General features: G+C 43.1%; 1 protein-coding gene across 1 annotated transcript in view; it reads left to right on the forward strand.

The window, feature by feature from the left end:
* FAM135B (family with sequence similarity 135 member B) overlaps positions 1 to 14,471 on the forward strand; it is a 1,359,155-nt gene that overhangs the window by 358,460 nt on the left and 986,224 nt on the right. The gene's annotated exons all lie outside the window — the stretch shown is intronic.

Genomic DNA, 14,471 nt, shown 5'->3' on the forward strand with positions numbered 1-14,471 from the left:
GCTTCATGTAAATCAAGTAGGCTCGAACTGATAGTGATGTTCCTTTGAACTGAAATGTGCTCGTTAGAGGAGAAGTCGAGAGGTGCCAAGTACTGCGCTTTCCATATGCTTTATGACCTATAGATATGGGGGAGCCTGGAATTTGAGGCCCACTGTAGGATGGCCTGTATGCAGGTGCGAGGGGTCCTAATCAGTCGAAATGAATGGAGCTTTGTTCAGTGGCGCTTGGCGCAGGCCTGTAGGAGTCTTCAGGAATTTCAGGGGGTATCGGCGCACTGGAGAAGAAGTCTGGGAACCAAGGTCAACTTTAACGAGGGTCTTGAAGAGTACCATCATGGAGTTTACCGCGCAAAGATGTACCACGTGAGGGGCGTCCCAAGGGGCGTTCCTATCGGAAATGTGATTTGGTATTAGGGAAAGCGACCCGGGAGGAGAGGAGAGCAGATGATTTTGGGAGCCTAAGGAAGCGGATGGGTAGGCAGATAGACTGATCAGGAGAGACCCATTACCAGAGAAGAAACAAAGAGAAGTGCGTGATCTTCTTAGGAAGTCACCACGGCTGACACCTTTTTGGGGTAAAGATCTTGTTAAGTAGGGATGTCACTTAGTCTAGCGTAGGGACAGACTAACTTGAATTTTCTTTTCTGTAATGACTCTTAGGTTGCAACTCATATCTATCCTCGCAAACCTAATGATCTTCGAACTTGTACTCATTATTCTGTTTTGTAGACTCAGATTATTCAAAGAATTTATGTTCATAGTGATACCAGTTTACCTTTTGAATCTCATCTTAAGAAGTTTGTATCTTCAGTTATCTTTGGTTTTATATTAAATTTTCAAAACTTAATCCTGGTCAGTGGTCATTTAGAGTGGTGTAAGTTCTTAATTGATTGACTTAATGTTAGATTGCCTTTTACTCAGTTTCAGTTTCAAAATGCTTTATTCGGTTTGTACGAGTACAACCATATAGCAACATTCATGGATACAATTGAAGTTACTTTTATAAGAGATTAAAGAATGATGAAACTTGCTAAAACAATTACATTAATTCAGCCAATCAAGTTAAAACCAAAAATAAAAAATAATCACTAAATGTAGCGTCAATTTAAACCTAAGGTGCAAGGCATGCCAAGTGGGATAGTACTAAACAAGAAACCTATGCTGGACGTAAAGTGCAGTAATATGTGCAAAATGCAAAATTTGGACATAGTATTTAGCAGCAATTTAGCAAATAAGTACAAAGCATATCACATTAGTATACCATAGAATAATCACTTATATGTAGCAGCCGTTTTAAACGTTTGATGCAGAGCATGCAAGTAAGATGGTACTAGACAAAAGGCCTATGCTGGGCATAAAGTGTAATAGTATGTGCAAAATATACAAAAAGTTGAACGTTGTATTTAGCAGAAATTTTAAAGTCTAGTGCAAAACAGGCTAATTGAGGTAGTACAAGTCAAAGAGAGGCCTAAGCTGAGCATAAAGTGCAATAGTATGTGCAAAAATATGCAAGGGGAACTAAAGTGCAATGTCTATAAAATCTCTTACGTATTTTAGCAGCAATTATGTACAAAAAGCATGAATCCAGAGAGGTACAGAACCGAGGGAACAATCGATACCCGGATCTAAAAAAACGTAATAATAACCAAAGTTCGTGTATAAGAGAAATGCAAAAGGTTTGGCAATAGCTCACAGTTGGTCAATAGGTGTCTTTCCCAACGGAGATCATATAATGATTGATTTCCTGTGCCCGATGCATTTGAGAACATAAGTGGCTACACGGTAACACACATTTGGGGACGACAGGTCAAACAACAGTTGCATTGCATCTCTTATATCGCACGTACTATATTCTAAAATCTCAATGACAGGTACCAACGATCCAGTCGACTTGGTTTGGGATCTGGTAAGGTAACTAGTAACCAGTAATCCCGCGTTAACATAGGTATGACTTGACGTCTGGGTGCAGTGAGTTTAATGTCCGGTTATTTGCACCCCCAGGTTCTGCCTCCATGTTTTTTCTGCCAGAAAGCTCATAGACAAACATGGGGGCATATTTAGAAGGGGATTGTGCCACCCGAACGTCAATTTTTTTATGCTCCGGTGGTGCAATGCCCTGCACCATATTAAAAAAGTGGCGTTACGCTTTGTAAATATGCAACCTTTTCATGCAAGGGGTGTGCCATGGGTGTTGCTGTGGGTGTTCCACTGCAACACCAATTGCTTTTTGACGCTGCCCCAGATTTACAAGGAGGTGTAAATCTGAGGCAGCTCCAAAAACGAATGCCATGTAATAGCAGCCTTTAGAACGGCAACAAGGCGAAATACTTTCATTCCTCCTTGTTTTTGATTTTTGTGTGTGTGCTGCAAGCACACATAGAAAGAGCAGAATGTCATTGCTTGTTTATGTGCAGGAAGGTGTTCCTTCCTGCATGTAAACAATCATTAAATAATGGTGTTTGCTACTTCTATGTGTGTTGCAGCAGCACACATTTAAGAAACAAATCACCATTATTGATTGTCTATGTGCCGGAAGGGACACCTCCCTGCTGATAAACAATCATTCCCTGTAACACAGGCCCACTTCACTATGGTGCAAGAGTGTCTGCATTGTCAGAGGTCCAATACTTATACTCCTTACTGCCTTTGAAGTAGGCAAACTTCAAAGGAAAGTCTTAGTAGTGCACAAGACCCTGCCTTTCCCTGACCTGGCTCCAGACACACTTCAGGGGGGTGGAGACAGCTTTGTGTGAGGACAGACACAGCCCTATTCAGATGTAGTGACAACTGCTCCTACCAATCTAGCTCAGGAAAGCTCATCAGCCTAGTGATTGACCATCAGGATATGCAAGGCACACCTCAGCTCTCTTTGTGTGACTAATGCACAAGAGCCCGACTGCCAGCCAACTCAGATGTGTATTCTACAGACAGGCAAAGGTACAGAATGCCTAAGCAAGAAAGTGCCCACTTTCTAAAAGTGGCATTTTCAAACATGGAGTTTAAAAACCACCTTCACCAAAATATATATTTTTAAATTGTGAGTTCAGCGACCCCAAACTCCAAATCTCTATCTGCTTCCAATGGGAAATTAGACTGTCAAAATATTTTACCTTTTAAATACACTGCACCTTGCCCATGGGGCTGCCTTGGGCCTACCTTACGGGTGACATACATGAAGAACAAGCATTTGCAATGCAATAGGTCTCGCATTAATTACGTTTAAGCTATTGGCATTGCAAAATTTTGCAACACCAATTGCAACAAAAGTCTATAAATTGTAGGTCAAAAAAATTTGTATTTATTTGTGTAGCAATGACGGCATGCTGCGCTTTAGATAAATATGTTTAAAAGTAAAGTGCTCCATACTGCGATTGCTACAATAGTTAATTGTGGATGCGTTAACAATTGATGTGTGCACTGATGGCTGGTGTTGTGTGTGCCTGTAGAAATTGTGCACTGATGGCTGGTGGTGTGTGTGCCTGGTGGAAGTGTGCACTGCCGGATGGTGGTGTGTGTGCCTGGTAGAAGCGTGCACTGACGGCTGGTGGTGTGTGTGTGCCTGGTGAAAGCGTGCACTGACGGCTGGTGGTGTGTGTGTGCCTGGTGAAAGCATGCACTGCGGCTGGTGGTGTGTGCCTGGTGGAAACGTGCACTGACGGCTGGTGGTGTTTGTGCCCGGTGAAAGCGTACACAGACGGCTGGTGGTGTTTGTGCCCGATTAAAGCGTGCACTGACGACTGATGGTGTCTGTGCCTGGTGAAAAGGTGCACTGACGGTGTGGTTGTGTGTGTGTTTGTGTGTGTGTGGTTGTATTTGTGGTTATGGTTGTGTGTGTGGTTGTGGTTGTGTGTGTGTGTGTGTGTGTGTGTGTGTGTGTGTGTGGTTGTATGTGTGTGCGGTTGTGTGTGTGGTTGTGTGTGTACTGTATTGAATGGCAGCCCTACATGTAGACATCGTATTTAATAACGGCTTTCAATATTTCCCAGAATTAAAACAAGAAAGCATTTCGTACAAGTAAAAGACTATTTTTAAAAAGTATTACCTATAAATAATGTCTTGATCTAATTTTGTTCTTTAAATGCTGGCAACTTATTTCTGCATGTGTCAATGCTTGCTTATGTTTTTGCTTTTTTTTTGGGGGGGGGCATAATTAATAGGAGGCTGAAGCTTGGAAAATAGTACCTGGATAACAGTTAGTGAGTTAGCAGATGGTCTGTGGCATGTAGGCGCTACCTTTAACCAGCCCGTGACATAAGACAAGCCGGCGTACGGTGCAAAAAACTGAAAAGTATCACAGCAACCACAAGCTGGGACCACGGGTCAGACGGGAGTGGGTTTTCATTCTGGCTCGTGGGTAATATTAGCGCTTTACAAACTGTGCCAATGTGCATTTTGCGTAGTTTGTGTCAGCGCTTTACCATACCGAGGCATTACGAATACCGACCTGAGGGTGGCGCTTTAGATACAGTGCCTGTGCCGGACCTGTTGGCTTCGCTGCTGGTCTGCGACGGGTGTGACGGTGTTTCTGGTACTGTCTGACTTCCAGCGTGTGAAGGGAGTGAGAGGATGTTAGTGGTGTGAGAGTGCTTCCGGTAGTGCAGGACTGTTAGTTTGGGAGGCGTGTGAGAGTGGTGTCTGTGAAGGGTGTGTTAGAGTGTTTGAGTGAGTGTGAGACTATTAGTCTATGAAGGGTATGCAAGTGTTGTACGTAGTGTGAAGGTGTGAGAGTGCTGTTAGTGGGAGACTGCTACTCTATGAGGAGTGTGCAAGTGTTGTTGGTAGTGTAAGACTGCTAGTTTGTGAGGGATATGGCTTTTGTGGGTATTGTGGAACTACTAGTGTGGAAGAGCTGTGAGCGGCTGGTGATAGTATGGGGATAAGAGAGTGGTGAAAGTTGCGTGGGGCTACTACTTTACACTGATTTACACTCACCACTAAGCCAAACCAGCCGTCACCATCCAACTGCTGCTGCAGTCATTCGCTGAGGGTGTGCATGTTTATTTTGGATAGGATGTTCACTCACATTACTGGTCCAAAATCATTAACTAGGTCATTGCTAGAAGTACACAGCTGAAAGTATATTTTAGTACCAAAACTGCCTAAACTGAAAGCATGTTAAAAACAAGTATCATGAAGACATTGTCGTAATGCCTTCATTGTAAAGGCATTTCGTTGGTCGCCCTTCATTATAAAGGCTATTTCCCCTGATATTACCACAATCAATGGCTTTAGCAAGCATACATGCATGCAGTCTCAAACATGTTCAAAACTGCCCTGGGTTGTTTGAAGGCAAAGTGTACTGTTTTAGGTATGTAATTCACTAAAGAGCCCAATCTGACCCCACCCAACTTTTACCTGCAGTAGATACCAAAGTGAAGGTCTGCAGCACGCTATTACAGTAGTGGTACAAAAGATTCATTTGGAGAGGATGTGGCGGAATGGTCAGAGATCCCTCCATAAATATGAATCTGTCCTTATAAAATGTAACTGGTGCTCATGTAAAGCAATCTTTAACCTGTAGGTCGCGTTTGCGCTATATAAAAACTACAAAACAAAATACAAGATTGGTCAGTGTCGGACTGTGAATAGCATTGGAGAGAAAAAATATACATTTAAAAAACAGAGTTTGACGTAAAGCATTAGGAGACGAGGGATTGAAGTAAGAAGAGAATATGAAGTGGCCACACAAGACAACTGTGGAAAGAGCACGGTTATAGAGATAGGAGCATACAAAAGGGCACTACGACGAATGTCACCTTCATAGACTGACTTCTCCAAAGATCTGTACCTCATGAACCAGTGGCCAGTAATACTGCTCTGTGTATGAGAAATGTATGGTTTATTTAAATACAAGATTGGTCAGTGTTGGACTCACTAACCGAACGGGGCAAAACTGTGAATAGACTTGGAGAGAAAAAATATACATTTAAAAAACAGAGTTTGACGTAAAGCATTAGGAGACGAGGGAATGAAGTAAGAAGAGAATATCAAGTGGCCACACAAGGCAACTGTGGAAAGAGCATGGGAATACAGATAGGAGCACACAAAAGGGCACTACGACGAATGTCACCTTCATAGACTGACTTCTCCAAAGATCCGTGCCTCATGACCCAGTGGCCAGTAATTCTGCTCTGTGTATGAGAAATGTATGGTTATTTGATGGCAATGGCATCTACTTAATGCATGTTTTGTTCATGAAGAATACTCTAACATGCAGCAAACTCACAGCAACCGATAGCACACTTTACCCTGCCACACTGATCATTGGTGTTGGGGCATGTAATTGCAGGAGCAGACTGGGGTTGTGGCGGTGAGTGTTGGGGGAGGGGAGCTCACGTCAAGGGTGGAAACAATCACGGCACAAGTGTACATGCGTTCACAGGGCAGTAGTAGAAATGTTTATATACGAAGGTGTGCCATCTCTTGTGTGAGCAGTGGTAGAAATAAGGGACTTCGAATAGCTACAAATTGTGATTTTGTTGCTACCAGAGTCCCTGGTTTGTAATCCGAGCAGCTGAGCATCGAGATTGTATCTCCAGATTGGGACCTGCCCCACCCCCAGCCTGCGCAGCTGCTCTGAAATCTGGTGGTTTCGTGGACAGAGGGAGTCCTCAGGAACAGCCACTGTCGAGGCGCTTCCTGACGGAGATTCAAGGCGCACTGTGCTAGGCCAGGCAGTGCGGGTAAACTGTGCAGGGCGGAGGAGGTAGCCCAAATGCCGCACCACGTGTGAAAACGTGAAAGGATGTTTGACAGCGTTACCCGTTCACGAACGGACACTAATTATACACATTCTACACTGTCTGAGAGGCGCTGCCTCGTAAACATCCGCTGCACGAAGAAACTACGGTTTTCAACAATTCCAAGGAGCTGTGACTGTGTGGTGCACAAGATGCGCTCAGTGATGGGGGAGGGAATGAGCGGCCGCGCTCATAAAAAAAGGAAAAAAAATGGAAAATTGAAAGATTTCCAAGGAGCCTTGTACGTGACTAATGGGTGCACAAGACGCGCTCTGTGATAAAGGAGGGGGACGGAGTGAGCGGCCGCGCTCCTAAACAAGGTCTCGGCATTGCGTGGCGGGGGAGTGGATTCCTTTGAAGTCTGATGCCGAGGCTCACAAGCTGACAAATGGTGTGCTATGTGCACGCGCTCCCAGACATGCACTGTAGGCAATCCGCCTAGAAAACACGTTGGGAGCATTTTTTAAAGCCCCTACATAACATCTCGCCAACAAGCATTGCTAAAGCAATGCCTTAAGCGAGACCTAAAAAGGGAAGGTTTGGGTCTGGCAAGTGGGTGCACTTACCAGGTCAAAACTGCAGTTTAAAACTGCACACACAGACACTGCAGTGGCACATGTGAGACATGTAGCACAATCAGTGTTGCAGGCTCAAAAGTAGAATTTGATTTACAGGCCCTGGGCACCTCTGGTGCACTTTATTAGGGGCTTACTAGTAAATCAAATGTGCCAATAATGGATAAACCAATCACCAATATAATTTAGACAGAGAGCATATGCACTTTAGGACTGGTTAGCAGTGGTAAAGTGCTCAGAGTCCTAAAGCCAACAAAAACAGGTCAAATAAAATAGGAGGAAGTAGGCAAAAAGATTGGGGTTAACCCTGGAAAAAGGTCAGGTCCAACAGTAACCATCTTCTTTGAGCATCTTCTCTGATTCGGTGTTCAATTATAATGTGTACTATATTATTTTATTTATGACTGTTGAAAAACTTATCAGGGTCTATTTCTTTAACAATGAACATGTGGATGTAAGATTGGCATTGTGCATGTCCATGTCCTAATTCTGTCCTTATTCTGTATAATGCAATAGTGCATTACTTCAGCAAAAGTAAACATCTGATGCACATTTTATATGGATGGCTCTTTTTGCTGCTATGCAATTTTTGGAAAGTGTCTATGCACTGATAATAGACATGTGTTTTTGCTGCATGTGCACTAATTCTTACGGTGTGTCCAAACATGGTACCTGTGGCTCGCTGTGCCATAGGATCTACGCTACAACTAATTGATAAGTCCCAACAAAACTTAAACTGGGATGCCTGTATTCCTACAGGGCAAGTGGCCTAGCAATTCAGACTGTCCATAATGGTATGGGGCAAAATCCGATTTGAATTTAGTTGGTTTCTATCTGTAGTGGCGCAAAGAGCAACAAAAAAGCAATGATGCCCTGAAAATTTATGTTTTTGCTTTTCCTCTTCCGAATCACAGCCAGACAAGCCCTGGAGAAATAGTGGTGGATGAACAGTCCATTTAATTTTCCTGGGCATCACCCTTTCTCCATTTTCTACACACCATTTGCACAAAGTGATATTCACAATTAGCTATGGGTAATTCCAACAAGAGGTTATATGACACTTTGTGCTAATAAATGTCTGCATGATGGAGACAACGGACATACGGTACATTGTATGTGGACATAATCATGCATTAAAAATAACAAAAAAACACAAATGAGTTGTTTTTACTTGATGCTACTTTACTAGATGGCAGTGAGTTAGTGGCAGCATTTACACAGTACCCACCACCCTATTATTGTCTCTTGGCGGTAGTCTAAAAAATGCTAAGTAGAACAAACAAGACTTCAGCTTTTTGTTAAATCACAGGAGAGGGGTTGAGAACCTGATATCTGAACAGCTGCGGTCGGTAGTGGGAGTACTTGCAGGGCGGTGACGTGAGGAGGGGGAGGGCCAGGGTGGGGGGTAGTAATCTATGGATTACGGAGCTTTCCAGGTAAGTAAACATATAAATAAATTAGACGAATTTCGTTGCGTGCACTGCATCCCCAAATGCGATGCAGTACGCGCAGCAAAATTCGTTTTTATTATTTATAGCTTCACTTACCTGTAAAGCTCCGTAATCCATAGATTACTACCCCCCACTCTGCCCCTCCCCACGTCACCGCCCTGCAGGTACACCCATTACCGTCCGCGACTGTATCTGAAAGTACTGAGTTTCAAAGAATAGCCATCTAGACAGCGGAAGAATGACCTGGCATTTATGTAACTGGGGGTGGGTCATTGCCCAGCACACCTATGTGCAGCTAATGATCCCAAAACGATGTATTTGTTAATTACAGAAAGTTAGGATATGGGGCAAAAAAAGTTAAATAGGATCCCCCCTTCAGATTGTTGAATGGAGTCTCTTCTGTCTCAGGGGGCACAATATGTGTTGTGGGGGAGCTCTTGGTCTGTAGGGCCCATATCTAATAGGGGCCCATCAAAATTAGTGTTAGTCCTATTTATATCGTTGGCTGGGAACTTCCATCCTTACAGAAAGGTTCTCTCAGATACTGTTTAAAAGGAACATAGAGAATTGCTAATTTAATAAGGAGACTATTATTTGTGAGTTTTACTGAGTTGCATTTGATTTGTTTACTATTTTGCTAATCCTTTGACTACCAGAGATGCTGTATTTTGGTTGTTTTTGTAGTATGAAAACAACTGCTCCCTGAATAGAATATTAAGGAACTGCTTCAGGAGCTGGGCATGGCTCGATACTCCAAACAGTATGGCTTTGCAGCTGCATCTCCAAAACCAGGCACTTCTGAGAATCGGAGTAAGTTCTAAAGCTGGTTAATTAACTCTGGACTTACAGGTTAAACAACTACTATTGTGTGCTGTTTTGCTGAACCATTCCCAGATATTGATGCATTTCATGCAGACATTTAATGTAATACTGCTTCTCTCTTGCCATGATTGATTTTCTCAGAGCTCCGCCAGGAATACCAAGCCTTGAAAAGAATGAGTTAGTTGAAAGGGGCAAAGGACAGCCATTTTCATAGGCGTCCGCCTCTGGGCTTTAGAAAAAAGGGAAAAGGAAATGAAAAGAAAACAAACCTCTTCCAAGAACCTTGCTAGATCTAAAGCAAACAAAGATTATCTGCCCAGAGGCCTGTCTGAAAGCTTTTACTTTGCGTTTCTGTGCTGTTTCTTCGTTTCAAAAGGGATTGGATCTCAAATGAATTTATAAAGAGGCTGGGTCCAAAGCTGTGTGTCAAGTTCCCTGACTGCAAGCCCTGTGGATTTGCTGCCCAGTACTCCTTCTGATGCTCCTAATTTCCAGTCATAAGCATATCAGCCTAGCTAATTCTGTCTGCAGGCATCAAGGCCTTGTATGTGAGGCTACTCAGAAATTTCATACAGTGAAAAAACCCAGCATAAACAAAGCTAAACACTTCAATGACTGATTGGCTTTGCTGTAAATAGGAAGAAAGGCTAGGTCTGAACTGGGGTGATGAAGTGAGCTAAAGAACGATGATGGATTCAACCCAGATCTGTGACTGGGGGTAATAGTCTGAAAAGTTTCAGCGCTCCGTCCATCATCTCCTTGTGTTTGGTTTGTTTGTCCTAAATTGGCAGTGTATGCCCAGACATGTGTCCTTTGCTCACTTTGCCACTGGATTCAAGCTAGCCTGGCTAATGAGGGGTGTTACACTGAGACCGGTCCCAGGATGCTTGTTTCCGGTACAGGGAAGACCTGGCCTGGCTGTTCGGGCTGGACTGTTCCCATGAGGCACAGGGTCAGACTGATTTGCATATGGCTGGTTCTGAACTGGGGTGGCGAAGTGAACTAAATATACAATGTTAATTTCTTACAGCAGGGCTCAATGCTCCAGTGACCACACAATGTAAAGAATAAAACATAACGTAGAAGATTAACACAATGAACAAGAAGGCAATGGGCAAAAATATTCACAGGCAATCTGTACCAAAACATGAGATGTGTGATTAAGTCGAAACATGTCTAATTGCCCCAGTGTCAACAAATGTTGACCCTTCATTACTACAGAGTCATTTCAGCTCTGATAATATTCGGACCAAGGCATTATTCTGTCAATGTGAAGTTGAAGAAGAGCATTGTAAAGAGTTCTGCCATATAAGAGAACGGCCTTGTCGCCAAGGTAGAATTGAATAAAGTACTTACAAGGGCCAGAAGTCAGAAAGATTGTGCAGGTCATGTGTGAGAAAATAATAAAGGAAAAATAAAGGACCATGTTAGCTGGGCGGGGAGAGCACAACCTGACACCCTTGTGGATGACAAAGGTTTTACCCACAATGAAATGGCCATACATTTGGCCAATTGGTGTCAATGAACCATTATTATTATTATTATTATTATTATTATTATTATTACTACTTAGCATTTCTAGAGCGCATAGCTACCCAGAGGCATCTCAGCGCCATGTCTGGACATAACAGGATCAAAAAGAGTTAAGCATTTAATTTAGTAAAAGTTCCAAGCATTGTTTCAGCAAGTACCACAATAGTGGTGGGCTTTACCTTAATCAGAATAAATTGGCTGTAAACACAATACTGGCAGAGTGCCCTGTGGATCAGGTGAAACATCTAAAGCAAAATGCCCATTGACTGTATTTGTGGCCACTCGTTAATACACAGAAGGGAAGATGAAAAGTAGTAAAGGGAGCTTACTGCCAGTCAATTGTTTAAGTGGAAGAAAAAGAATTTCTAAGCCACCACCGTCCTTGGAGTGCTGTCTCCAGGGATCAATCGAGGAGGGCTGCTCGGAGTTAAGACGCATATATACAATTAAACTTGTTTGGAATGAATCACTGGGCAATCTTTTTGTTCATTGCCTTCTTGGTCATTATGTTACACAATCTTCAGATTTTTTTTTTTAAATACGCTATAGGGTCACTGGAGCCCTGAGCACTATTGTAAGAAATTCAGCTTTGTATATTTTGGGCTGACATACTTACTACTTCCCGCATTAATTCATTTCTTATTAGTGAAGGTTCGGACATCATATTCATTTACAATACGTGCAACACAATGATTATTGTAGTAAATCATCTACTGATCATGTAAGTTGCTAAATCTATTAGGAGCCACTTTCTCCTACACCGATTATTTCCCTGATTTCTGAGTGGTTTTGATAAATGGATTTGCTTGGAAGGCAGAAGGTAGGGCATATGACCTAACCCTGGGCATGCCAGGCCAGGCTCTGTGCCCAAGCTCCCCTGTGCAGTGCCCCCGCATGTTGTCTGTAGGACCTGGCCTCGGGCCAGACCCTGCACCCAACCCCAGCTGAACACGGCTTAAGGCTGTGTGCTTCAGGGTTTGGGCTAACCTAGGTATGTTGGGACTCAGGCAAGAACATCCCCTAACCCACACTGCTCATGGCTGAAGGCTGTGCACAGCGGGGGATGGGTAGCATTAACGGCCAGCCCTATGGCCAACCCCTACTGTACACAGAGGTGATTGAAAATTAAGAAAATCTTTTAAAGACAATAAATTCACTCACACCACCAGTCATGGCACTATCTTGATCGCTCCTTGTTTGTTTCAGTACCTTTGCAGGAGAATTGTGCATGTGTTGTATACACTGCTCAGTAGTGGCTGGTGTGCAGTCAGAACCTGCAGGGTGGGGGTGCAGGGTTGGAGGTGCAAAGAAATCAGTAAAAAAACAGTTTTAAAAAGAATTAGGTACCTGTTGCTTCATGCCTGCCGAAATGCCGCTTTTCTGCTTCTTCTTCACTAGGCAGAGGCTCCCAACCTCCCCTGTGGCCAATCCTGACACTGATCTCATGCATGAGAGCAGCGTCAGGATTGGCCTGAGCACTGTGGATTTGTGCTCACAGGGAAACTGGGAATCTCTGCCTACTGTCTCTCCAACCCAGCAATGCAGCTGGATTGGAGACAGTTTCACTGTGCATGTGGATTTGGCCATCCTGAGACGGCCAGCGAAACCCGCATGCGCACTTAAGGCAGTGCTCACCACTTCCTTTCCCGCCCCGCAAGCCTCATTAAATGAAAAAAAAACAATAATAAACAAGTTTTATTATTGTTTTATTTTTCAAAATGTAAAGCTGGCAGGGGGGACGATGCTCCTCCACTATAGCAGAGGAGCCACCTCTGGCGTTGCTAACCATAACTGGTGAATTTCATTTGTCTGACAGGTTTGAGCCAGAACCATAACTCACAGTAAAATTTGAGAATCTTGTAAAAAAGAAAGAGAAGCAAAGTCTAGCTGTACCCTTATTGGTTTTTTCAGTTGCTCCAAATCAGTTTGTATCCCACAAGGGCACATCAAGTGATCCACGTGTCTGCTCTTAGTTGAGCCAGTGGCAAGTAATATTTCATCACCCATTCTTCCAATGGATAGCATGGTGGCACTCAAGTTAGTAGGGCATTCACTTGCATTTATGCTCATTGCTCAGTGTAGAAAAAGTAAAACAGATCTGATTTATTTTAGGTAGAGTCCTTCATGTCCTGAGTCTTTCTTATGGCTACAAACCTAGGGGCATATTTACTAAGGGCTTGCTTTGCCTTTGCATGATGCAAGTCATCGCAAGGCAACACAAGTCCGTAAATAGTATAAGCCACCTTACGAGGCTATGTATGATTTAGCAAATCCAAAGAAACGTAAGGCAGAGCATTTCGCTGTGTTGTGTTACCGTTTGGCAGGGAGGGATTCCATGGGTGGAGTGTGGGCGTTCCTACGCACCCACCCATGGTTTTTGACACATTCCCAGATTTCCATAAACCTGGGATTATGCCAAAATGCTGCACCTCACTGATGAAGGCATAAAAAGGAGAAATGTCTTTGTTTCTCTTAGTTACTTTATCTTTCATTGTGTGCTGCATGCACATAAAGAGAAACATGCCTCAAAGGATACCTTCCTGCACATAAACAATCCTGCTCATAACGCAGACACCCTTGCAGCAAAGTGGAAGGGTGTCTGCATTGGCACTAAACTATAACAAGTGTGCTAGCATTAGGAGACAGAACAAATGCACCATGCCTTCATAGATATGGTGCATTTCTGCTGTCTCCCTTTCATGCAATGCAGTACAGCAAGTTGTTTTGCTGCACTGCTTGAAATATTAATAAACATGCCCCATAGTCTTTTTTAAGTTTCCAGTTTTATAGTACTGAGTTTCCTGATTAAGCCATCCTCCTGTTGCACCTTCCTAATGCGTTATCAACTGAGCTTCAATGTAGGCTTTTCTTAACTCTTAATAAAATTAAATGTACCTTCTAATGGTATACATGTTTAATTTTCACGTTTGCTAATGTTTTTTTTTAATATTGTCTATAATTGCCTTGTACCTTGTTCTAGTATAATTTAGGTAGTGTCAAACAGAGATTTGTAAAACATAAATACAGTTGTGGTTGTCTTTGACCTCTTAGGGCAATGAGGGGATCTTGTGTGCTTATATTTACTTCCCAGAATCTCTGCCAGAGTCTATGACATATCTGGTCTAGTCTCCATTCTGGTCCATACTTGTGAAATGTGTCCAAGGCGGCACCCTTGGCATGGCTTTCCCATAGCTCTTTGCATTCAGACCTCCTATTTTGCTGACTTCATTTTTGTTGGCCTTAAGGCTCTACTCACTTTACCACTGCTAACAAATGATAAAGTGCTTGTGCTCTCTCCTGAAAACATAGTAAACTTGGCTTATTCCCAATTGGCATATTTCATTTACTTG

Source organism: Lissotriton helveticus, chromosome 4_1 (genome assembly GCF_964261635.1).
Source record: "Lissotriton helveticus chromosome 4_1, aLisHel1.1, whole genome shotgun sequence".
In the NCBI taxonomy this organism is placed as follows: Eukaryota; Metazoa; Chordata; class Amphibia; order Caudata; family Salamandridae; genus Lissotriton; species Lissotriton helveticus.